Source organism: Diadema antillarum, unplaced genomic scaffold, assembly GCF_040938485.1.
Source record: "Diadema antillarum isolate AM-2024a unplaced genomic scaffold, OU_Dant_1.0 scf00000212, whole genome shotgun sequence".
Classification (NCBI taxonomy): Eukaryota; Metazoa; Echinodermata; class Echinoidea; order Diadematoida; family Diadematidae; genus Diadema; species Diadema antillarum.
The window spans coordinates 153,873-181,776 of NW_027271101.1; the positions used below are offsets into that span (position 1 = coordinate 153,873).

General features: G+C 44.0%; 1 pseudogene; it reads right to left on the reverse strand.

The window, feature by feature from the left end:
* LOC139724384 (uncharacterized) overlaps nucleotides 1-27,904 on the reverse strand; it is a 35,001-nt pseudogene that overhangs the window by 5,217 nt on the left and 1,880 nt on the right.

The window sequence follows — 27,904 nt, forward strand, 5'->3', positions numbered from 1 at the left end:
AGCATGGTCTGGTGTACAACAATCACATCACCATAAAACTTCTACCATAATGAAGCATCAATGCAACAAATCTTCTCTGGAAAATGGACCGTGTGTGATGAGAACTGCAGACCCTACCTGGTGGGGAGCACCCGCCGGGATGAAGATGGCATCCCCCCAGCACTGGGCGATGGCCCAGCCCTGCACCCCATATTCCTTGTACAACCGATCCAGGAGGGCGTTGTCCAGATACCAGCTCTGGTCATGGATCGGGTCATGGTCTGCCGGCACCTCCTCGCCCTGCTCCTTGGACAGCTGGGGGTGGGGGGGGGGGGGGGGGGACAGTGTTAAAACATACCTGAATTCAGATTCTTACTCATACTGTGAAGCACAGAGCAGTAACAACATCATATAAGCAATTACAACATCATATAATCACTTTGACTCTGTAACAAGCAATCTGTAAACACTACAAATAGTATAACAAAGAGTGCGTTAATTCATTGAAATGAATTTTAAAAAGTGATGCTGTTCTGAGTAAGTCAGTTTTCCACTCACACATACCATCATAATGACTGGGGATTACATCATCTGTACTGTCTGGTTGACAATTGTACTAAATATGGCACACGGCTGTTGATAACAGACTTCCTATGATCATGGCACACCCACACTTTGTGATTTTTAAGATTGTTACAGCACAGCTTTACTGATGGAACAGTTTCTGAAAAAAGGGTAATGATTGTGGTAGGTAAATCAGGGGTTCTTTTGTGTCAGAGCACTGCTACATAGTGAAAAGAAGTTACAGTGGGGAAAAAAATTAAACAACTGAAATGACAATTATCACCACCATCATCATCAACATCATTATCATCATCATAATCAACACCATCATCATAGGGGAGGAGACTGACCTTGATGAGGAACTGCCTGATCTTGTTGGTGTCAGCGGCCCGGAAGAGGTGCCAGATGGCGCCTGGTCTCTCTCCCTTCTCCTGCACCCTCTTCTTGGTCTGCTCGTCTTGACACATGTGCTCAACAGCTTCTAGCGCTTCTGTGGTGGGAGGTACAGCATTTTTTTTTTTTTTTTTGTTATTCAGTAGAGGTCATGGTAAGGTTGTATCAGAATGCATTTCCATAATTACAGATGAACTTAATGCAAAATATGGAATGTGACCATACTCCACAACATGGGGTTGTCTAGACATATCTATCAAATTACTGGCAAGAGCACCACACAAGGCATAAGTCTACCAAAATGAAGAATATGAAATTGTGATGTATCTTTGCACAGGAGCCGGGAATAAATAAAAATCTCTTTCTCATTAAGTTATGATATTTCTACTCAGTTTCTTAATTCTTTTTTTACCTCTTTCCTTCTGAGGGAGATTATCTACAATTTTGATATCAAAAACTTGGGGAAAAAAAAAACAATTGGCAGAAGATTAGTCAGAGAGAACAGCAAATTGACATCATTTCAAACAATATGCAAATATTACTGCTTTGTGCTTTCAGATTTGGTTGACTAATGCGTACATGCACAAATGAGTAAAGAAAAAAAAAAACAACAAACTGACTACACTGAGAGAAACCCGATGGCGAAATGAATGACTTCATAATCCTCTAATGCTCGACCCCTGCCAAATCTGTTTAATCTGTGTTCATTTCTGATCACAGAAACCTGGCAAAAGTGCCTGGACTTGAAAATGAGTGCCTAACTCACCCCTCTCATACTGGTCACACGTCTCGTTGCTATCCTCACTCTTGGGCATCCCGACGTACACCATGACGTTGACCGCATCTGAGATGTCCAGATGGAGGTTGGTGGTGCCACATGACTGGTAGCGGGCAAGGCCTAAGCAGGGTTCAGGGGGATGAAGGTGGAAGTCAGTACCAGCGAAAACAATTGCACACACAAAGCAATGATTAAGAAGCTTTAAATTCATATTTGTCACATACTGACAAATTTAATGATCCAACCTTAATGATCATCTCTGGGTATAAAGTTCTTGTCTATTGAGGCCACTAGTTTTGATTTTCTTTAAAGAATCTCGCCAAGGAGTGAAAGCTCTTCACAAAGACACTCAGAGTCAGATTAGCGCTATGCATCCTTTTCCTTCTTGGATGGTCGTTATCAGGACTGTGGTGAAACAGATGAGTGTTTTAAGTTATAAAGGGATGGTAAAGATATCGATGAGTAATAGCACCCAAAGTGGGATGTAGCGGGTAATGAATGAGGGATAACTTGGAGGTGGTACAACACGCAAATATGGTGGAGGAGAGCGAAGTTTTGATGAGGGAGGGAGTGTGCAAAAGGAACTTACCGTAGGCTTTGTACATCTTGGGGCCGAGGTCGGGCTTGACAAAGAAGTCTGGCAGCTGGAGGAGAGGTTGAGCTTGCCGTCCCTCCTGGTGTAATCCGGGAGGGGCAGGTTGTTCATCAGGTCCTGGAAGTGCTGGGGTAGCAGTCCGCTGAAGTCCTCGGCAGGAGGCCAGTCCTTCAGCTTGAGGATGATGGGTAAGCCCTGCTTGGTCTCCAGGCGATCTGTGGAGGGACAGACAGGTGGGCAGGGCATCAGTACTAGATACATCAAGCTAAAGATCATCAGCTCCTCCAGGGTAAGGACTTGATATATCGGAAATCAAAAAATCTTTATTCATCGTAAATCAATCATTTATCATTCTTGTAGCTAGTTTCATAATGGTGAGTATATTTCTCAGCAAAAAATATCCAGATGTGCCATTGCTAGGTTTTTTATGCTTTTATGAAGCACCGGCATTGGTGATAACCATACGTGCAAATCAGATGGGGTGATGATCTCCTCGCTTCACAACATTTCACTCCCACAGATTTATTTACGAACTTACTGTACACATCAAGGTTTGGGTTTTTTAAAAAATCCTGACCTACACCTTTCATGCCTACACAAGTCACCACTGCTAGCTTATTTCAACACTGCAATAAGTAAAGGCAATGATGTGAATGATACAACATATTCTCATTGCTTCTAACTCCCTCAAAACTGAGAGCGTGGTCCAGACAACTCTCGATGGTGGTGCCTTCTCACTACTTACTCGAGATGTTCTCAAAGCCGTTCCAGAAGTCCCTCATGGGTGCTCCCGTGATGACATCCCCAGACCGACAGTCCACCAAGTCATTCTCCAGGTGGCCAAAGCGGGCGTTGAAGTTGGTCGGGTGCCACAAGGTCTTGTCTAGCTGCTTGTGGACATTGCTGACCAGGACAGGCTTTTGTGGTGGAGGGATGAAGCAAGGGAGAAACATCATACATAAATGATATGGTTGCAACTGACAAAGTTTTTCTATATACATTCTAGCATTTTGACCAACACATTTGCCTCTTGCCACTTCTACTGAATGTAATTCCTCTCGTAACTAGTGTCAATCCTGAGTTTCTGTTCCTCAAATTTATTCTCATGATTCCCTGCAATGGCTTAAAAATGCTTTTGCATTTGCTTCCCTGTAATTACTAGTACAGGTACTTACGGTCTCGATTGAGATGGTTCTGTAACCAAAAGTTACATATTTACATTGTGTTTTGGATTCTAAAAATTTACAGTAAAAAAGGGACACATGTGAATGAGAACAGAATGTTCTAATATTGACAGTGATTCACATATCTTTTTCTTGTTGCCAAGCAATTCAATCCTCACCTCTCCTTTACTCCAGTGCTCCTGAAAGATCCTGAAGTTTCCTGTATGGGAAGGGTCGTGGAGCCTGAGTAGGCGGCCGTCACACAGCCAGGAGTGGGGTACGTCTGGGTAGAGAACGCTGGACTCCACCAGAGTGTTTCGGTTTGGTGCAACCCTCGCCTTCTTCACCGAGTTGGGGCTATCACATTCCAACGACGTCGAGAGCCGCGGCGTCTTGACCCCGCTCCGGTCCTTGCCCGGTGCTGCGATGTTCTGCTCCACCACGGTGGCGATGATGTCCTCGAAGGTGCTGGTCATGGTGCGCGACGTCCTCCTGGAGTTGCAGCCCATACTGGGCAGGAAGGCATTCAGCAAGCTGCCGTCCATGTTGCTGGGCTTGACCAGCTTGCCCGCCGTTTTAGTCAGAAGGTCCCGCAGTGTGGAGCATGGCTCACCCTTGGCATTGGTCACGTCGCCGTCCACCGAGCAGGCCTTGTCTGACTTGGAGGTGGCGTCGCTCTTCTTGCCCTCCATGCTGCCACGCTTGTCGTCCTGGGCGGTGGCGACGTCCGCCAGGAAGTCCAGGGCAGAGGTGGACGTGGGCAGCGACGTCAGCTTGGGCCGGTTGAGCCGCGCATTGACGAGGTGACCACTGAGGGCAGTTGATGATAGGATATCTTCCTTCTTTCCATCTGGAGACATCCTGCTGCTACTCGTCTGTGTGTCGATTAGTGAGAAAGCACAATGTTCCAATTTGCGGTTTATATCCCTAAGATTGTAGATCTGTTTCATATATCATACCATGCAAGTACTTGAAATTTTACCATAATCCAGTGCTTCAAACATTTCCAATTTGTGTCTCACTCATACAATGTCAATATCATCCTCATCTCCAAAAACTTGCATTCATCAGAAAAACAATGGCTCCCCACATTTACCATCATCTTGATGTATATCCACTGTGTTTGATCCCTCATATACTATAATTTTACACTAAACAGAACATGGGATTGAAAAAGACAGACGCCAGCACCCCTACCCCCTTAAAAAAAAAAAAACAAAAACAAAAACAAAACAAAACACACTATCAAGACAATGAGGCAGGAAACAGAAAGAGTTGAAGAAACAAAGCACAAGGCAGAGAGAGAGAGAAAGGCTCACCGGTGATGTGCCATTGACGATGGGGTGTTCCACACTGTTGGGGTGCTCTCCTAGACATGGACAGGCAGACGGGATCTTCCACTTGGTACACACCTGGTGAACCAGGGCACCCACATCCCACAGAGCTGGAAGGAAACATTTTGGAAAACGTTATTCATAGAGAAATATGAAAAGCATATTGCATCTTCACTGGCATCTGAGTGCCAGGCTGGTGACTAAAACTTCCTGCTTAAATTGAATGAAAAGTGCACACCTCGCACCAGAATATTTTTGACTCTTGAACAGGCACTATTGAGTTGAGTGTGTTACAATGTGCATCCAATAAACTCTACAAACGAATATCAGTACTATTTGCCATATTACTCTTGAAGTATGCACCTGTCATGCCTTGCTGTTCACTTGCATAATTCCTTACATAAAGCATATCCACTATGGTTGTATCACACAACCAACTTTGCAAGAGTCAAGTCTATCACAATGGAGAATAAGCTTCCCAATTGGGCAATATTACACTTTTTTCAACCCAATCTACACACATCTGTCATATTTTGGCCAGAGGTTCCTTCAACGTTGGCAGAGACTTGATTTAGCAACTTTAATTTGGTTGCGGTTTATAGAATATATCATAACAATGGCACACTAAAAATAATTACACCTACACACAGCCAACTAGCTGGTGAACCAGCCAGACCCTAATTAGTTGTACACCCCAACTTACCATTGCCTGGAATAATCTGAGTGAGCATGAGGCCATCTGGCTGGTGGATCTGATCCTTGATACACTTTAGCCACTTGGCACCTGCCTCCAAGTTACTCTCTCCATCTGATGAAAGTGAGATATACACACACAGATAATTATAGATATATTCATTTATACACAGATGTCCAAAAGTGCAAATATAATTATTTACTTTTCTCCACACGTTATCAATACACTGACATAAGCCTCTAGACCAATTCCCTTGAAACAATCTTGGCCCTTCTATTCATTCTCTTAGTTCATCTTCAATCAAAATACAGACAAATCTTCTAAATGTCCTTTCATATCACTCGAATTACATCATGTAAAAAATATATACCCTGCTCCCTGTGAAATAAAAGGGCTCAGTAAATGGTGACAGCACCATGCAGTTCACTACCCAGTGCTCTTTCGTACTCCACTTAGGTGCTACTGCATATGCAAATTGAGTCCGGAGAGATACCCACATTTCTTACAAGGAATTCCTGAACAATTCTTCACCTGTAGAAGTTGCTGATGGGCAGATGTGAATACTGATACGATGCTTTCTAATGCAATAATTCCAGAATGGAAGAATAAAACATTAAAAAACCAACCAAACTCTGAGACACTCACTCTTCTCCTCACTGTTCTTGGAGGAGTAGCAGTCGAGGCAAACCACGAAGCCGCACTTGGAGCACGTCCAGTGGATGTTGAAGAGCGTCGTGTCGCACGTGTCGCACATCTCCCGCACGCCCGTCACCGCCCGCTTCCAGGCGATCTTGCCAGGACTGTTGCTCCACGTCTTGGCCTCCTGCTCCTGCCGCACCAGCTGGCAGAACTGGGGCCCAACCCGCGCGATGATGTAGAGGCAGGTCTCCAGGTCCAGCTTGCTGTCGGGGTCCGGCGGGTAGGGCAGCCAAGGGCACAGGTCCTCTGTGTCGCAATGCTCTGGCTCCGAGAAGCCAGCTATCGTCAGGTTGCCCTTGTTGCTGTACTTGAGCCTGTCAGCAAAGAAAATGACCAGAAATGCAGAGAAAGTTTGATGTTAGAAATGCAGATCAAAGATAAAATCACTGCGGTGAAGAGTCTATCATAACAGCCTGATGAAGAAGGCATTTATTGCAGATCCTCTATCTTCTGGATGCCATCTGTTTTGTTTTGTTTTGTTTGTTTTTTTAAAGAAGAAATGCTGGGGAAACTGAAAATTGGTATGGTGTGTCATTTACAAATCAATTAGCAAGGCACATTTTCAGATCAGTGAGGATTTGATTTCTCTTTACAGGAATTTGGAAAGATACTCAAAAGACTGAAGGGAGCCTTGACAGCTCTGTATTGCCATCTAGATGAAAATATCTTTTGCTATTAAGAAAAATAAGTATAGTGCTCTTTTATATTGCTTCACTTTTCACTAGAATAGGTAGATTACTGTTGGGAGAGGGTCAGATTAAGAAATTTCCTCCAGACAATATATTCCCCTAAAATTATGTCTTTCACAAGAATTTCTCAGTTCAATCCAACTTTTTTTTTTCTCGTTCAATATCTCTGATGGATGTATGTAGCATATGTTATCTAAATCAAGGGACCGTATTGGGGCAGTTCTGACAACCATTATTACCCATTTCCCTCGGGACAATAGCAAACTCAATGGGCAGAAGAGCTGTTTGACACTGCATCCGCCCCACTCACCGTCGGAAAGCGTAGAAGCGGCAGAAGATGTTGAGCTTGGACTGCTTGGCGGAGGGCTTGATGCGACACTCGCGACACTTCATGAGGTTGGGTGTGATGTCACAGCACATCCCATCCTGCAGGAAGGCCTCTCCACTCTTCTTCAGCTTGGCCACGGTCGGCTTCACCAGAGCCTTGCTCACGTTCAGCTGGCCTACACACGGCAAAAACACAACACAAGAAAGATTGTAGAAACTATCCCCTTTGCAAGAGGCAGCTCCATTCATTTTATATCAAAACCACACAGCAAACTTGAGACTGTTTGTTGGAGTGAATCGGTTGTCATGATCATGACTCCATCACGTAAATCAAGGTCACTTGAGATAGGCAAAATATGAAATACAGCCACAATAATCAGAACCTCCTTGCTTACATCTACTAATGACAAGCTGCATCAATAAAACATATTCATCAAATGTGCCTGACCAAAAAAAAAAAAAAAAAATGAAACATGCAATTCTGTGATTCTACGCAAATTCATGAAGAAACTAATACATGTATATTGCAAACATGTAACAACACTATATGCAAAATATAGCAAGGCTGACGAAACTTACCATCTTTGTCTTTGTCCTTGCTCGCTCTAGTCATTACTCTCTTCTTTGGAGCTTGTGCGATCATGTTGAGCAGTTCGGCAATCTGTGACACAGACAGCAAGTAAAGGGGAAGTGGCACAAGTAAGTGGAGATTTCTTTGCATGTGTCAGGGCAAAATCATTTAAAGGCACACATCTAATACCAAAACATTTCAGGTATTATGAGGTGGAAGAATAGTTGAACCTAACTTGATTTTCATCTCAGAAAATAAGTCAGTATTTCTCACAGAATGCCTCACTATGTTTGCCGTTGCCAATGAAACATCGCCATACACTTACTTGGAAATACTATGCCTTTGAAAGAAAAAAAAAATCATCAACACCCAAATATCAATATCATTTGAATGGGCAATGATTTATTCATTATCTTTAAAAGCACATCAAATGCTCACAGACAAAATCTGGAGCACACTGACAGAAAGAACAATAAAGACAGACGGACAGACAACCCACAGACACAATGTCGCTCAGGCGTGCTTTGGGTGGAGGCATAAACACTGTGTCATCACCCTTGGGTACCCATCACTTGCTGACTGCAAAATATGAAGAGTGGGCTATTTTTGGTTGACTCAGCATACTGTATACTTTTTAGATAATGATAGCCCTCTTTGTGTGTGTAAAGGGTTTGTTCATCAGCTAAGATCGTCAAATTCATATGCACACAATGCACCCAAAGAAGTGAGTAGTTGTTCTCTCTCCAGTTTCCAGTGGGCCAACTCAAAGTTCCACTGGCTGTTAGAGGTACAATGTGAGTATAAGCAAAAGTAACACATATAATGAGATTTCTTGACTACAGACCCATGTGGACACTTCTTTTTCTCTCTGTTTTGGGATTTTTTTTCCTTTCATATAGCTGGTAATTTCATATTCCGTTCAAGGATTTCAACCTGCATCAAAAAGAGTATCGCGTTCACATTCTTGCACATTCATCCTGCAGATGGCCTCGTCAAGTGAAAAAAAATGCCTGACCAACATGGGTGTGGAGGCTTAGAAATCAGGTCATATACCTCAAGATAAATACTTCCACATTTCTGGGCAGTCAGCAGATCACATGGGGAACGCTCAAAGCAAACTGCATGTAGCTCATTTCATCCCCCCCCCCCCCATGCACACACTTTCCGGCCACAATCCCATTGCCATCTCTATTTCGTTCTGTCTCGTAATCACACACCATCAGGATATGTGTCATACTTCTTCCCTGCCAGCCAAGTGTGTAATTACTGCTCCCCTGATCTTCAACCCAACCCCCCCCCCCATCCTCTCCATGTCTCCATCCTACCCTATGCAAAAACTGTATCCCTTGGGAAAGTAATAGCCCAAGGTAGTAAGAATTTCAAGCGAGACAGGATTGACTGACAAGGAGAACGCAAAGGAGTATGAAAGGAAGATACACAAAAAGACATATGGATGAAGAGAGAGAGAGAGACCGGGGGGGGGGGCAATGGATCAAATTTTGGAGGAACTTGTTCATCCCTTTCTTACATATCAGCACATGCCTTTATGTTGAAGGGCATATGGTTACAACCACTTCTGTGTGTGTTTGAAAAAACAAATAAACAAACTGATTCTTCTCTTGATTTGGAATGGTGCAGGGGGTGGGGGAATTGGTGTCACACGCATTTCCAACTTTCTCTACTGCAGTTACATATAAAGCGAAGTAATCTTGCAAAGTTTGTGGAAAGCTGTCAAATATATAAACCACACAGCTACATCTACCCCCCCCCCAAAAAAAAACAAAAACAAAAACAAAAACAAAAACAAAAACAAACAACAAAACATTGGGATTATAAAGGGCCGAGAGTGGTGGGCAATTTTGATTAAGGAGGCCACTAACTCCCCAAGGAAGGCTTTTGGCGTGGGTAACACGAGTACAGGTATGTCTGAAACATCCTGAACACTTATTACTGAATACACCGAATATTTCGCACGATTTTTATTTTTGTGAATTTCGAGAGTCAGTTGCTTTTCGCGAAATTAAAGACACGCGAAAATAATGACTATGATCCCAATATGAATGTGACGCACACATAAACATTTTTCCGTTCGGGGTACATTAATCCACGATTGCGAATTTAACCACTCACGAAATCGTCGGGAAGTCCCAATTCGTGAAAATTTGACTCGCTAAATATATGGCGTATACAGTATCTGACAAGGTGGCTAAAAATGTACCAGAGACATCGTGTGTGCGTGTGTGTGTGTGGGGGGGGGGGGGGAGATGTATGAGGAAGTCTCTAGTCTAGCCACGGCCGAGGTGTACGAGATATCTTCACACACTGATTATGATAGTCCCTCGCACTACCACAAAACATTGCCTGAGGTCAGAACCCTGAATAGTTTTACACCGACACATTTCCTGCTCTAAGCCGATGACGATTATCTAGTTTCAACAATGACCTGGTGTCTATAATAGTGGGGTAGTCTTAGGAAACCATTGACAGGTAATGACAAAGCAGCTCTCATTTCCTAGAGAATATGTGGATGCACCATCTGCTAAAAATGATCCTGCATAAACTCTCTTCCCTACATTACAAAAATTTCCTCCGTTTTTTCGTTATTTAATCTGCCCTGACAAATTCTTAAGTCAGGCATTTACAAGTCTTCCCTAAAATGCATGGGTTAAATATCTCAGTACAGATGCTGAAATAAAAGTGCACACGAAACTCAATGACAGTGAAATACACCATGTTTCTGATGATCTTGGTTATAAAGCTATTTCTGTACATGAACAAAACATTGATATTGAATAGAATTCAATTCCTACACACAAGCATAGCCCATTGCACAAAATGGAGTAAAGTATACATGGTATGTTTCGCTACGTTTTCCTTTTACAAATTTGGCAAGTTCACATGACATTCATGGAAATATTGCCTCCAATGACACAAGTGCACTGGATAATATAACCAAAGGGGGAAATTAAACTTTCCTTCTGAAGAGGGAAAACAGATAGCTTTCATTCTGTAACAGTGGTTCTTCAATGACTTGCATAATTGTCTTACTAGTTCCAATTCACAAAAAATGTGGTGTATAAAAGTACTTGGAAATTTCACTCATAGTACAGTTTGGCATCAAAAACCTGCACAAGATCTTTAAAGGTCAGAAAGATACAAGTCACAAATTCAGCTAATTTTCTGGGGACTGACTTTAGCCCAACTGAGAAAGAAATTGAAAGGAAAAACCAAAATAAAAACATAAATAATGATAAAAAATAAAAGAGTCTCTACTTCTGACACCATCATGAATTGTAAGATGTGACAAACTATCTTTCACAGTGAAAATTCAGATGACATTATCATTACCGCCAGTATCTCTAGCACTTCATTCATGACAACATAAGATCTATTGGCCTTTTCAAAAGCGGTATGAATTCAACATAAATTGTGATGGGGTAAGATGCATTTGCAGAAGAAGCTCCATAATGACAATTTATTTGGCCAGCTTTTAGGCATAAGTTCAGAAGTTCAAGTCAGGTATGCCCTTTTGAACCTCTCAAGAAAATTCAACGGCCTGCAGGCTCCTGAATGGATTATTGTTGGCAAAGCTTATTCTCCATAAACCTTCTAATAAATCACTGGGATTTGAAGGTCTAGCAGTGAGTAAATGTCAAGAGAAAACCACTGATAATAAATACACTCCCAATTTGGCCTCACATTCATGTTCTGAAGAGAGTATAGGATTATTGTCTCATTCGCATTCAATATCATCAGCTCATGAACCCATACTCGGGCAAATTCATCTGAAATGCGCCCTTTGGGTATTGGAACTGCCGTCTGCTCTAGGTGGGACTGCCATTAAGTTTATGAGTGAGATGTGAATTATTTCCCTTTCTCCCCCTTCTTTAATTTGCATGTGTGCTTCAGGGCTCTTCTTGTGACATAAAGATGAACAGATGTGATTTACATGTTACATTATAACAACGACCCACACATTTATTTGTTACCTCTTGGGTTAGAGAGAGGGACATTTTTGATGAATTATTTCTCAAATTTCTCTAATCTGTGTGTTTGCTGTAGGTCAGCAGGTCATCAGTAACAAACAGTGATACAAGCATATCTAATAAATATGGCATATTGAAACAATGACCTCAATATTTGCTTTCTCTTGAGCTCATATCAGCTTTACACAGAACATACTCCAAACGTGACCTTATCCATGCCTTCCAAAAAAAAGCTTACTGCCTTTGAAGCATTCATTCTATCTTGGAAAGTAACATACAGTTGACTCAACAATTTCACAATCACATTAAGGAAGACATAATGTAACATTATTAAATGCTAGTTACATGAATATTGCTGTAATACAAACTTAAGAATATCCTTTTTTTTTTGGCATAAGCTTGTATTTGGATATTTCATTTTTGTTTTTATAAACACAAAATAATCATTGAAGCGCTGTCATGTACCACTACCAAACTTAAAATTATGAACAAATTCTGCTCACATCACATTCTAATTTGTTTTTCATGAGTACATGATCAAGAGTAGATGGACTATGCATGATTAATCATTCACAACCGACTCTAGCCAGATTCTCCTAAGACATATTTCCTTTCTCATTTCTAACATGGGGCACAGAGGTATTGATACGACTCTAATGAATTACAAATTTTGGCACTTCTACTTGTGAACATGAGGGGACTTCGTTCATATCAGCTCATCTTATCTACATGCTGAAATTGAACGTTTTGTCTTCCTACGCTTCTCAAAGCTATATGGTGGGTGACTCTATCGGCACTGTTCTGAGGAGCGAGTGAGAGAGAGAGAGACTTCACTGCAGGCATTCGAGATGTATTATAAATCGGCCCACATTCCTCCCTGCCTGGCTAGCAGTTTTTACAACCACGCATTCCATCAGTACCTTCCCTTGCATTGATAACCTGTTAAAAGTATGGAGGTGACCCTGCTACTCTTTAATGATGCACCAACCTATCCCAGCTCAAAACATTCTTGAAATACGTCCAAACTTCAAGATACAACCTACTGCTAAAATCCCGAATTCAAAAGATGTGCAGTTGACTTTACATTTATTCAAGACACAGATGCGCACCAAGTTCAAAATTGAAACAAACTTAGATCAGGGTCAACTCTCTATGATCCAGGGCCATATTGTGATGATAAATTCTTGACACACATTGAATGACTCCTGTTAGGCTGGTATCCACAGCAACATATGCATTTCCATAAAAAGAAAGAAAAAAAAAATCAGTACAGGAAATTCACTCATACACACCAGTTGTTGAAGTCTAGGGGGATGGAGAAGTGTTGGTTTCTTATTCTTTTAATTCACCCTTTAATCCACACCTGCACTTGGAATAGGTTTGAAATATCTGGTAGAAACTCACCTGTTGAGTACTTTTGCTCTCCCCTTCCCCTCTGACATTTGACAGCAGTCGACAGGTTTCAAGTCCCAAGAGGTATTCCGATTTTGGCTTTTCGCCCTCGCTGGGCTTCTCTTCACTTTTGTCTCCTGCCTTCTCCTTACAATGCCTCTTGGAGTCAGCAGGTGAGCCATAACGCTTGCGGTCCTTTTTCTTCGAACTCCGCGAGGACTCCTTACCATTTTTCCGCGACCGCGACTTGTGGCTGGATGTTGTCGAGGCCTCGGAGCACGTGGATGATTTGTCGTGGTCAAAGTCGTAGACGTGGTCCGGAATGTTTTTTGGAATGTCATCGATTGTGACTGATTTGTCAGCGTCAGTGTTCTGCGCCACCTGGGCAAAAGTGCCGCTCGGAAGGTGGCCATTGGGCAGAGAATTGGAGAGTTTGGTCAGCTGGCCTGCCTCCTGCCGCTCCATCAGCTGTCCTGCCGCACCCCCAGATGAGTGGCCGCCAAATGGGGGCGCCTTGCTCTCTGAATGTCTGGCAAGCCATGCTTTCTTCAGGTACACAGGCCCCACTGCTCTATGGGGTGATGCGGATTTCAGACTGCGCCCGTCGGACGAATCGCTGGCAGTACTGCGCGGGGACACACAGCGGTTGCTGTCGCTGTCGGATAGCGTGCCGTTTGTCGTCCTGTGTGCCTCTGCAGTCATCAGTGCTGCTGGAGCAGAGGAGTCCAGGCTGAGACGCTTGTACTGATCAACTTTCTCAATCTTCAGCTCAATGTTCTCACCCACCTTGCCCACTGTGGCACTCCCCGAGGAGTGTGCATTGGGTTCTAGGACGAGAGCATTGTATTGTTCGATGTATGACATGCCTGTGGACTCTTTCTTGTCAGAGTTCCCACCCTCAACATGCAGGTCTTCCTTGGTCTTTGGTCTCTTCTTGTGCACCATGGCTATCATGTTACTAGGCTTGCGCTTAGAAGCTACAGAGTCTACCTCCATGAGTTCACTTGCGTGGGACCCATCCTGGGGCCTAAGAGCTGACATGAGCAGGGAGCTGGAGCTGGTGGTGGCTGTAGATGTGGGGGCATTGGAGTACAAATGGTGGGGGTACATTCCCGCGGTGCTGGTTGTAGTACTGCTTGCTGAGTGGGGGCCGATTTGAAGAACAGCCGCAGATAGTTGTTGTGGGGTCGCCACTTTCAGTGGTGACTGAGGGGGCACGTGGGATGACCTCGCTAAGTGACTGGTCGTTGTTTGTGCGGAGCTGTGAAGGGGTGGGGGCGTCCCTATCGTGTGCTTGATGACAGGCACGGGGTGCGAGGCATCACTGTTCGTTCTCATGTCCGACAATGCTATATGCTTCCCAGCTGGACTGATATGAATGTCATGGGCAGAGCTTGCGGCAGTAAAGACCCCCATCTGAGGATGGTGCATCATCTCAGGTCTTTCGCTCACTTCTGCTGGCGTGAATCACACTGGCGTGAGGCGACACTTCCGACTTCTCGGGCTCGCGTTTGATGAGGGGTGGTGGTGTAGGGATGGCTCGCCTGGCCCCCTGTTTGGCTGCATTATTGGCAGCCATCTTGTATTCCTCACTGTGCTTGTTGTACACTTCCCCTTTCTCCACCCCGTGGCTGGAAAATGGTGTGCAGGAATGGCTGGTAGCCTACTAAATTCTCTGGCTTCACCTTGTAAGAGGCGGAGGCTACCTGTCTGCTTTGCTCTGTCCTCACAGGTATGCCCGGTCTGGGCTCCTCCGACTTCAGCGACGTCGTGTTTGTAGTAGGTTGTGTGTGCGTGGTCCGACCGAATCGACGGTTGGTAGGCTTTGAACCCTCGACTTTCAGGAGTTCTCGAACCAATCTCGGTGCGTTCAAGTTTGATTTTAGGGTCATGCTTTCGCTCTAATTGGTGGTGGTGGTAACTTTGCTGCAAGTTTCCTCCTGGTAGCGAAGGAGTCCCGAGTGTCCCCAGGGCATGTCTGTATGCTGGATCATCGTGGGGATGCTTGCCTTCAGACACCTGGTGATTGTATAAGCCTTCACTCTCAGCTCCAGGAAACTGACAACAAAAACATTGAAAGGGAAAGTTAGTCAGTTGATTCAAAAGCTTAATCTACCTCAAATATTGAGAAAAAAGCCCCAATGTAGTTTTTATCAATGAGAAACTAACGCAAAAGATGCAATGAAGAGAACCTACATAACTCTATATGTCAAATGTCCCATCTGGGGGGTGTTTCATCAACGAGTTCGTCGGAGTTTTTCAACCGACAAAATTTGCTATCAGCCCAATCAGACCAAGGATTTCATTAGCTTTTAACAGTTGTCAAGTGTAAAATCCTTGCGTCTGATTGGCTGATAGCAAATTTGTCGGTGAAAACTCCAACGAACTCGTTGATGAAATGCCCCCCCAGGACCAGCTGCCCATGTCATTTTGCCTGTGTCTCTACTTAGTGAAGATCCTCATGCTGTATGGCATACAGACAGACTAAAAATGATTGGCCAGAAATGTGAATGAAGAGGCCCAACTTTGGTTGGCTTGTATGACATTCAAAAGCTGTCAACCTCTGCTGTGCAAAAAATGCATCCTACTGATGCCACAATAAGGTACATCACATTCTGAAGGCACAATACACCTTGTGGATTGTGGATAAAAAAAAAAAAAAAAAATATATATATATATATTATATATATATTATAATAATTGAGAAATTGCATGTGTGGGCAAGCTTAGTTAGATTTAAGGACAAAAAAATATTTTGCAAAAACAGAAAGTTGGCAACTCCAGATATGTCATTATACATTCGAAAATATTTGCCCTGGAGTCATGAACAGAATTTGCCTATGAGAAAACAGTGAAAATAATCTGGCATCTCCCTCTAAATCTTCTGTGTTCACAGAAACTTAGTTTCTCTCCTGAGGGTAGCTGCCTCTGTATATTTGCCAGGTCCATCAATTAGCACATTTTTCATGCATACCAAGTCTGACAAACATGCACAATTAAGCACAAGTATGCAATCTAATTCCATACTTTATCAGTTCCTCACCCAAGAAAAAAACAGAACAACCCACCAACTGTGTGGTGATGGGCGAATACAGTGGTGCTTAACCTAGATAAAACTGACACGTCAGATTAAGAGAGAAGTGCCGCATTGACATGGTGATCTAGAGATAAATTCCTTCAGTACTACATAGGTAGACGAAGCGTAAGATACGAGGGAGAGAGCACTGTGAGAATATACTCCCGAGACACAAAATTGGAATTGTAAGACCATGGCACACGTTGACTTCTTTGTATGCACAAACCACCTGGCTCTCTTCCCAGTCCCGTTTTCAGCAGGAAGTGCTAATTATAGGCCGGGGAAAGTTGTTCGGACATGACACCGGGTTATGTTTCGGCATGTGACTAAGCCTCCTTGACATTTCTGTGCCTTCTTGGCTGGGTGTCACAGGGCGCTCTCTCCTCCCTACAGCTGATAGCATCGGCTCCCCCCCCCCCCCCCCCCCCATCCCCCTCCTTCTGAACATGTGGCAGTTATCAAATTCCTGCTTTCTCCCTCAAGTCCCGAAGCTAGATAAGGCTTCCTCAAGGGAACAGCCCATGGAATTTGCCATCGTTTCCCCTGGTGAGGTGAACAGATTGGTCGGCAGTTGGCACTCATTACGGGCTCGCACATTAGGTAAATTCTTCTGTCGCCACTTGTGCATTCTCATACTGCACACATCGCACTGACAAGTTTCGCACATTGTTTCGCTCAAATGCCACACTGAAACAAAATGTCCTCGCAGATGGGAGGAATGTACGTAGAGCAAAAAGGAAACCCACTGAAAGGCAGGAGGCTACCAGCAATTCCCCTAACACTAATGGCAAACAATACTGCTCACTCTGGCAAGAGAACATCATGACAGAATAGGGTATGAATGGCATGCAACAATCTCCACAATGGCTCCACCAAGTCTCCTATTCTGACTTTGTGTCTTCCTTTTTAGTTTTATCAACGCAAACAGAAAGGTTGATCTCTTTGTTACTGACAGAAAGTTGCTCGTAACAGATCAATGCTAGTGCTGACTGAGCAAAAGAATAGACAGAAGGGTCACAATATTTCAGTCAAAACTGTAGCCCGCCCTCCAACCTGCTCTGTCAGAGCGAGCATATTTTTGTGAAAGCAGTTTTGGCCTTACCCTCAAACGGGGATCCGTCTCCTGCTGCTGCTTGCGCTCCTTCTCTCGCTGGATTCTCTGCCACTCCAACTCCTTCTCCTCCCTCTCTCGCCTCAGCCTCTCCTCATGATCCTGCCTGTCTTTGTGCTGTGAAGGAAGCGAGCAGGTCAACGAAAATTAGTTTTCGTGCTTGCTATCTCGCTACATTTAGCATTCACATGAACAATCGAAACTGCACTATTTTCAGAAGTTCTACAGATGTTATACAAAGAAAAAAAATATAGCAAATTGTGTTCTATATTTTTCTGTGTACATAAAAAACAAACAAACAAAAATACCAAGATGCACATTACAGTGGCTCACTGAACTACTACTCTAAGAAAGTGCAGTAGTAAAAAGTATCTAGATTTCATAGCAATCACTATAGAAACCTATGTTTCAAACCAAAGACTGACATACTAACATTTGTTCTAATGTACATCTGACCATCAGCTCTCTGCATATTGCATAGAGAAAAGGGAATTTGTACTTGAAAGGATATGTTGTGCCACTGTCTTTTTAGAATATTGAATGAATGGATCTTCATGAACTCTCCTTTTCTTTTTTATTTCTCCCTCTCTCTCTCCATCACATAAACCTTTCCCATCTCCCACTGCAAACCTCAAATTCACTCTTCAGTCTCATCAGCAAGATATTTATGTACAATGTCAATGGAATTCTAAGATGGGGGATAGTGCGGGGGTTGAAGAAGTGCTGGATAGCTATGCACCTGTCTCTCCAAAATGTCCTTTGGGGCTTGTCCCTTGTTCTTGGGCAGGGCTGTGCCTTCTGTGATGCTGCCTCCGGTGGTAGGGGTGGTGAAGCTGAAGGGAACTTGAAGCTTGCGCAACGACTCCTGAAAGTGCTGCTGTACAGCCGCCTGTGGCACAAATTGGGAGGTTGAGAACCATTTTTATTCCTGCTTTCTGCAGCTTGTCATAATGTCACGCATACAATTTCCATATGTCTGTCTTAGCATGTTTTATTCCCTCCATGTTCCCTTGATGTTATTGGTAATTTCTGTTAATTTCAATTTTGTGCTTGTTTTAATATGCTTCATTCTCTCTGTGCTCCTTTTATCATTTGATATTTTAATGTTTAAATTGCAATATGTGTATGATTTGTTTTCAAGGGTACATTTCATTTTAACAAGCCTCTGGCTTTCTCAGAACTGTACCTGCTACATTTTGTAAATATTTTATATCGAAACGATTTTTATTACTGAATAAATGTATGAATTGAATTGAATTGAATATCAATGTTTTGTCACCTAAAGAGGATTAGGACTTGGTGCATGTTACTCCCGCTGTTAAATTGAGCCACATGTCTTCCCGATGAGTTCTTGGTAAGACAGGAGATCATGCATAACATGGGAGATTCGAACATCACGTGGGAGATTCTAACATCACGTGGCACGATTGTGTCGTCAAATGACAATGCAGACAGGGCAACATGCTTAATTTGCTCATGAGCCTAAGAAGACACACTTCCTTCTGCTTGGGCAGCAGCCAAGGATGAACAACATGCCAACCGCAATCTATTCAAGTATACATCTCTCTGGAGATGAATTCTGGTATGTCCCCAAATTAGACCTCAAGAATTTGATTCCTTAGCTCTGCTTCACTCAAAAACGGAAGAAGCTGGGGGAGAAATGAAATTTTCATGAGGCCGACGGTGAGGAAACTAAAATGCACCAGCTCTTGTCAGACAATTTTGCAATTACAGCACTCCAGATCTGTCATTCATGACTAACTCCGTCAGGATCCTGCTTATAACTACTACAGACTGGAGGCATCTTAATTACCTTGCCAGGAGATATTTGAATCAATGTACAACAACAATAATCACAACTTTGCCAAATGATTGCTTCACTGCTGAAGGGGTCTGCTGTCTAGTACAATTAGGCAACATCACCAAGAATTGAATTTCAAATGAACAAATGAACTAATGAACAAATGAAATCACAATATATCAACAGCCTACGGAGTATATGTTGCAGGTAAAAACCAGAACTATTGAGAAATTCTGGGTTGGTTTCAAGGGTGAAATATTCTGACAGCGCATAAACTCCGTAAAGGAATTTCCAGATGGAAGCATGACTGGTTTGTCTCATTAATCACCTTTCATTGCCAGTGTCACAAAGAGTGTTTAGAGGCACAACAGTCTTTACCTGTGCATCGAGTTCCTGGTACTGTCGTCTGGCTGCAGCAACGTGGTGCGCAGCCGCTGCAGCTTCCCTCGCCGAGGACTCTTGGGCAGCGGCGAGCATGGACTGGCTGACAGCCACCATCTGGGCGTGGACATGATGGGGCGTGTGCGCTTCCCGGGGGTGCATGGCTGGCGATGAGTTGGGCTTCCTGTCCCCGCTGGAGGACTCCAGTCGGGCCTTGAGGTCCTGTTGGCTGGAAGGTGGAGGGTGATGGGTCAGGGCAGACTGACCCTTCTCCGCTGCCACAGCTGCTGCAGCAACCTGGGATTTCTGCTGCTGTTCCCGCTGAAAGAGGCAAATAGCACGCAAAAACAAACACACAAAAGGGAATTAAAATGCAAACAAACAAACAGATATCCTCTTATATTTTGTTCCAAGAATAGGCTACTGTGCATATCTATCTGCAAGGGAATTCCATATTCATGTTTTCATTGCCATTTGTACACTCATCAACACAATGTTAGTATGACTTTTCAGTCTGGTCACTGTCCACGTTATCTGGTGATCAGGCGATGTCATGGTAGGTCACTGTACAACATTGTGGTCACCTTCAGGTATACCACTAGGACAAGCAGCAGCTGCAATGTGACAATATCATACCATACCATACAAGCATAACCTGAAACACCTTCGACTCCACTCAGTACAGGCTACTCTAGGATCATTATTCAATGATAAATTCTGAAGCACTCACTACTTCCTTACTATCTCGGAAAAAAAAAAATTGCTCTGCACACATTGCTGTACAAAAATATGGCACAATGATTCATACATGCAAATTTCAGCAGTGAACATACGACATCAGCAGAAGGATATTCCACTACATACCTGGTGTATCTGGGCCCTCTCAAATTCCTCATGCTGGAGAACCCAACTGGGTGGTAATGGTAGTCCTGGATGCCTCTGCTGCAGTGCCTGCAATTGGGCCTGCGTCATACCTGGATGAAGGGTACCCTGCAACGCCGTGGCGGCGTGCTGCGGTGACATGATGCCGTGGAAGCTACCCATTGGCATGCGTGCTGCCAGAGCGTCTGGCTGCACCAGACCAACCAACCGCTGGGCATGGAGCTGATGATGCTGCAGGGTGTGCTGGTCCAAACCGGCCAGAGAGTGCGGGAAGTGGTTGCCCAGTGAGGGTAACGGCTGCTGGAACATCGAAATGTGCGCCGGGAACATGGCGTGGTGGGTGATGGGGTGGTGGGCTGGAATGTGACCGACTGAGGGTGCCGGCACAAAGGCACTCGGCGAGGCAACAATGGCGCTGGGGTTAGCCGTGACTCCAGGAGTCCTGAGAGAGTGTGGAGACGGGGTGATGGGCTGGTGCCCAGGGGAAGGAGTGTGGGGATCAGCAATGTTGAGCAACCTAGCGTGGTGGTGCTGGATAGAGTCTACGTGGGTGACCTCCGTGTCCGACAGATTGGGGTCACGATACACCTGCACTGGTGTCTTCAAGTCAGTCACCAAATTTGATTTCCCAGTTTTGTCTTGATCTGAATCTTTCACTTTCTCTTGTGACACTGATTTAACACTCTCACTTCTATCACTGCTGGCTACACTGCTCGTTTCTCGGCTGATGTCTCTGGCTTCAGGTCGCTGGATTCGCTCTCCAAGCACGGCGCGATCCTCAACTAGTCGACTGGACAGATTTGGTGCACTGGTGGTAGCAAGCTTTGTTATTTCATTCGATGATAATTGAGGGACATTTTTATCCATGCCTGATGGTCCAATCATTACTCCATTTCCATGTGATATCACTGGAACAGAGTTTGATACTGCTATAGTCCTATGTGGCAGTGCATTTGGCAGACTGCTGCTGCTCACGTATGTCGACGGAGGTCCACTACTAAGTGGCCTACAAGTATCACTGCTACTCGTTTGAAACACACTGCTAATATTACTGACTGGTTGGCTCACACTAGTTGTCTGCGGTTCCCGGGAGGGAGGTAATTTTTGAGGAACAGAACTACTGAGCTCTGAATGTCTACTCACTTGCGACGCAGTTGGCAAATCTTTACTCAGTTCTCGTGCGATGATGCCAGCAATAGCTGAAGTCAGCGACTGCTCGCAAGACACAGACTGGCGGCTCCTTTCCGCAAAGTGCTCGGGCACCACTTTTCTGATTGATTCCTTTTCAGGAACTGAGGGCCTTGAACTTGTAGGCCCTGCAGAATCTGACTTTGACTCCACCATTGGTTGCAAAACTGAGGTACCAGTAGGCGTACTCACTTTGTTCAAATCACCACCAGAATGCGGTCTTTGCGGAACACTGTCTCCACTCTCCAGCTGTTTGGCTCGTTCCTTGTGCTCCTTTTTGGACTTTTGCTTGCTCTTTTTCACACTGTCAGGAGTCGAAGAGCGAGAATCCTTCGTCTCAACGCTAACAGCCTGTTCCTGTTTGTGAAGCGCTTTATTCTTGCTTGTTTTACTACTATTGTTACTCAAGTCTCCGCTGTCCCTTGACTTTGGAGAGTCCACTGGAGCAGAGGTGGTAGACTCCACCTGCCAGTCTTTTTCTGGTAATGACACACGATTGTTTTTAACTGCTGCCTCTCCAGCAGGCAATTCGGGCACGGTTGCTTCTTTTGTTGACTCGCTGCGGTCTTGAGATGATTCAGAGCTGCCGGAGTTGGATCTTGGCCTCTTCAAGGGTGTCGGCGATGAAGGTTTCTTCTCCTCCTCCACCTGATCACCGGACTTTCTCTTCCTGTCTTTCTTGCTCTTCTGCACGCTGCAGGACGTTGCCGTCTTGTCCTTGCCAGCTTTATCTGCAGAGAAGGTGGAGTAAACAAAAGTCTATAAGCCATGTTGTTAGGCACCAACACTTAGCAGCACAAACCTGTTCTGCACAAATGGCATGGATATGTTGCACATGGCATGTATCATACTCGTAAACCCCCTGAAAAGAACTAATGCAATTTTTGAGCGATGACATATCCCATTTGACAGAGGAAACCGGGCGACGCCAGGCCTACGAATCATCAAGCCACAATGCGGTTGCCCGAAGACTGCTGGGGGAACAGTGTAATAAGGAAAACACCCTGCAATCAACTAATGTGGCCCTTCAACGCATGCCTGTCCCAAATTGGAACTGACACGTGTCGAGTAACTTCAATGCAAATTTAGCAAAGCAACTGCAGCTATTCTGTGATCAACAACCAGCCCCTCTTTTGTTTTGGGGTTTGTTTTTTCAGAGGTTGGGAAATGGGGGGGGGGGGGGCATAATGTGCAATCATCACTTGCCCAGTGAGGACAAAAATGTATCCTATTTATCTGCTAGTGCATGGAAATGAGATGTATGCCTGATAACTGATCAAGTTCTAATTAGGCATGCTTTTCAACACCCTGGGCAAGGCGGCATGGTATAAGTATGGCACAAATTGGAAACTACATGTACATGCAAGTGCTGGATCGCTCCACTGGAAAACTCAGCTTGCTGGCATGTTTGGCCGGCAGTGTCCTACGTTTATGACTCCTTGGACTTTTCAGGACTTTCATCATCACCCTTTCCCCTCTAACTAACATCACACCTGCACACAGCGTGGAAATTAACCAGACTTCCTGATCCCCCGGCAAGTATCCTGTGTGAATAATTTCATAGTCCCCCGTCTCAAGCACCCTTGGTCTCGGTGGAGAGCGGCTAATTGCTGTAATCACACCTCCTCACCTCAGCATTCCTTAATTCCCATCCCAAGTGTGTGAATAATCCGCGGGGACGTGCCCTTTATTACTGAGCAGCATGAGAGTACTAAGAAGTATTTGCCCATACACACATAGTCTAAAATTACACTCCTGGTTTTCAAACTCTGCCTCAAAATTGCTCAATTTGCATTACCAACATGTACCCTGCTGGTTACTTATATTCATTCTTGTAACAAATTTGAAAAATAAAATGGAACAGAGTGACACCTTTGGACTTTTTGTATATGTTTTTTATATTCTTTTAAAAATGTATTGAATATGAATTTGATGGCTCCATCTTCACAATTCTCTTTGTCTTTAAAAAAAAAAAGTCATTTCTTGTCTTGTGCACTATATGCTGTCACATAGAACAATGTCATTTAGAGAAAGGAGATATATACAGCAGTTTTCCTTCACTGTTCACATGATGAATATTTCTGAAATAGTTTTTTTTACATTCTATTCATGATCAGCCTACTACCATAACCTGGGGGGGGGGGGGGGGGGGGGGATAAATTCACTAGATATCATTTCATACATTCACACTTAATGGGGACTCCCGGAATTCTTCAGGCAAACCAAGAATGGATTAGATCTTGGCTCATACTGCCAGACATCCAACTGTCACAGGACATTCTCTCTTACATTTTCTATTCCTGCTCGATTATCAAAGTGCTTTGAACTACCATGGGAGGGGGGAGGGGGAGGGGGGAGAGGGGAGAGGACATGGCTGTTTCTTTGTAATTATCCAATTTATCCCACCTTATCTCTCTATCCAATGCACAAGATTTCGTCACACACCAAATCCAAAGGTGTACTGACAATATTTCTCACAAAGACAAACAAACTAAAGTGAAATAATATTCCACAATCTGCAAGTCAATCTCCCACCACCCTATATGGCATACACTATAATTAACAAAAAGTTTTGTGACTGGTGCAAAAAGACTATCCACACATTTTGAATGAGTGAAGACTTGGCCGTGATGGGGGAGCAGCCAACTCCATTACCCCACTACATTAGCCTACTTCGGTGTGGCGGAGAATGAATAACAACTGCTTTCCGGGAGGATTTTCTCCTCTTCTTCCCCCTCGTTCTCTCTTTCTGCAGTGCATCTAAACCCCTCCCCATTTCCTAATAAAAGGGGGGGGGGGGGTGGGAGAGTGGGGGGAGAGAGGAGGAGGGGGTGAGAAAAAGCTGCTCTCGTAAAAAGGTCAAGAGACTGGCTGTTCTCAAGTGTCTAGGGCTGCCAGCCTCATAACCTACTGGAGTTTTGAGGAAAGGAGAAGCTGCCAAGCCATTTCACTAAAAGCATCAGCTGTGACTGACCCAGACAGCCACAGCCACCCAATTCAATTCACTGCCGCTACACAGCTCAGCTGCAGGCACCTAGGCTAACTCAAATTTAAAGGGACCACCTCTTGATGCTAGGGGTGCCAGATTTGTGACACTTAACCACGGAAGGATTTTTAGCAAGAATTTTTTTTTCAGTATAAGATGCAGACTATGGAAAGAAATATTTGGAACAGAGCAAATGGCCTATACCATGTTGCATCAGAAATTACATGAAGATTGTAGATACTGAAAGGGGAGAGTTAACTGCAGAAAAAAAATATCAAACTTGCAAAACCATTCCTGCATCATGATATAGGCACCTACTTATATATTGGATAATCTCTGTTTTTAAACTAAATTGTTTTGATGGCCTATAAGCCTCATGTTGCAACCACAAATTACACCTTGTTGGTTTTGTTTTTGTTCAGTAGGACATAGTGCATCCATGCCATGACAAACAGTCAAACAATGCTGTTTGTCTCTCTGTAGCAATATAAAGCAAGGGGGCACAAAGCAAGTAATGTCAAAGTAAAAAAAGCAAAGTATTCGAAATGCAGAAAGAACCTGTGTTCATGGAATTCACTGATATTCATACAATTATTCAATTAGCCAACTCTTCATTTGCCAATATCGCTATACTTTAATAACAATCTGTTACTTCTCATAATCTTACTTCATTTCTTCAACGAATGAAAACTACAAAATTCTTCAGACTATATCATGCTCATGGGAGAAATGTGTGATTCCTTGTTGTGAACGTTTCACACAAAGCCTTATGTATGTTTGATCAAAAGATCTAATGTTGAAAATGACATTCTCAATCAATTCTGTGGCTTTGTGGGTAGCAATGGACCACAATCAACCTGAGAAGGTCAAAGGTGACAGACAGCACACTGAGGAATGAACACTTACTTCAATGGTGACAACTAAGTGTTGGATGAATACACTACGTACCAAAAACTGTGCTAATCTGTGCAAAAAGTAAAATACAGGATATCGTTCTCAGAAATTCAAGCAGAGTAGACCTACTTACAAGAGTGGAGTTGCAAGCATTGGTTTTCATAAGTCAAATCACTGTCCCACTTTATTGAGTTACTGTTATAGTAACCAGTATGATTTTTACCTCGCACCCCTTCATACAAAATTGATATCTGATTCCTTCTGCACTGTACTCCTTATGAGCTTAGGTATCTTTCTTATTGCCCCCCCCCCCCTTCCTTCCTGAGCTATCTTCTACCCCAAGCCTACCACCCTACCCTCAAATTGCCCAAATGTTGTATCCTAGTTGGTGATTTTCAAATGTCTGAACAGGATTTGAACATAGTCAAAGACGGTTATTATCCGAACAATTTCCTATTTCAGTTGTTCTTTTTTTTTTTTTTTTTTTTTGGGGGGGGGGGGGGGGGGGGGGAGACACGAAGGTCAACCAGCCTCTGGTATGACTGACTACTGTCACAAGTAGCATTCCTACCGCTGGCAGCCAGGGCTCGGGGCTCAGAGCGGGTCACGCACTCTAGCCCACTGCTCCACAAGACATCACTCTAAGCACGCACACCCATTCACTGCCAGTCTACATGACAATACCCACAAGTTTGTTTGTCTTCGTCTCAATGCACTAACTACTCTGTGGCCTCTCCTATTTACGTTTCCTGCTGCTAACTTTTTTCTATTATCAATTTTTCCCCTCCCTCTCTTCTAAACCAGAGAGAATCCCCTCTTTTTCTATTTATCTGTACATAGTACTTGCAATTCTGCTTTACAATTCCTGGACTTTTTTTTTCAACCCTAAGAGACTACAGTCTTGGACAAAGACAGTTTGGGAAAAGGGAGAAGGGGAAAAAATTGACTGCATTTGGCCTTTTGTATGGATAACAAAATAGGCGATCCAAATGACTCACGTAAGAAAGGGGATTTATGGTGGGGGGGGGGGGGGGATTTCCTGATTCAATTGGAAGCGAACTGTGAATAGGCACACATTGATTGCTGTTGACTTGCATCAGTACCTCGCAAGCAGAAGACAGGAAAAAGGGTTCAAATATTTTGCCCACTGAACTAGTACTACATGTAGCATGCATAGTGGGAATGAGACAGGCCTAAGGAAAAGAGACTGGGGACCGGGGTGGGGTGGGGATAATAGGAGGGATGCTCTCCTTCTCCGATATCGCCAAGCAACCTGTTCAATGATTCACCCACCTCCCCACATCTACTTTGCTTCATCTTGACAGCTTATTTCAAGAAGTGCCCCCCCCCCCCCCCCTATATCACCACATGCCAAGGAACTGGCCACCAGCACTTCACAAGCGGCAAAACCTATCACACACTGCAGGGACAAGTTCCGAGATGGCACCGGCTCTATCCTCATGTGTCCATGACACACACAGCCCAGCTCGCTTCAAAAGCAATGCGATCTTTGCCTGCAATGGGGCCAAGAAAACTGCCAAGCTTGTAGGCCTAACCACTGATAGCCGTGGCCATGCTCACATTCATGACATCATCTGGCATTGACTGACGCCTACGATAATCCCCCTTGTTTCACTCTGAACTGAAATCACTTTCCTCTAACCCAAGTAGCACTCCATCTCGTTTTGTTGTTGTTGTTGCTGCTTTGCTAGCTTATTTTGTGAGACATTATTCAGAGTTGCTGAGGGCAGAGTTCACTGATTAACCCAAGGTAACTTGAGACTCACTGTGCGAGCAAACCGCAAAACCCAGATTTCCATTCATCCACTCCTACGCTGGACATCTCTATTCATCCTAGCACGACTTCTCCCTTATTCTTTTCCTGTGATTCAAGTGATTCCAATGATTCACCCAGTACAGGCTGTTGTGTGTCTGGGAAATGCTCTGTAATCTTAATTGCATGACTGGAGAATGTTTTGCCTACCTCAAAAACAAAAGCGTAGAGTGTAGGCTAAACTTAAGGGGAAGACAGTATCATTTGCAACAGAAATGAGATCTGCATAACCTAAACCAACTGGGAAGTAAGAACTAATAGTCCTGTAAACAGGATTTATCTCCGTCTTCTTCTACATGCAGCCATGTACAGGACGAAATTGAAGATGAATGATCTCATATCACTAGTATCACATTGCACAATTGACAACGGCAGCCATACATATTCTCTTGATCCAGGCTTATGGAAACAGTACTCATGGCTTGAATTCCAGCCACAGTGACATCTTGCCACATCTACATCTGCAGTATTCACTGTATGTCTTCCTTATGGAACACAGTGGGCCATTCACTATATCTGTCGATAAGTTTCAATGAGGCTATCTCCTGTCATGTCTAATATATCATGGGCCACTGGTAATACAGCCA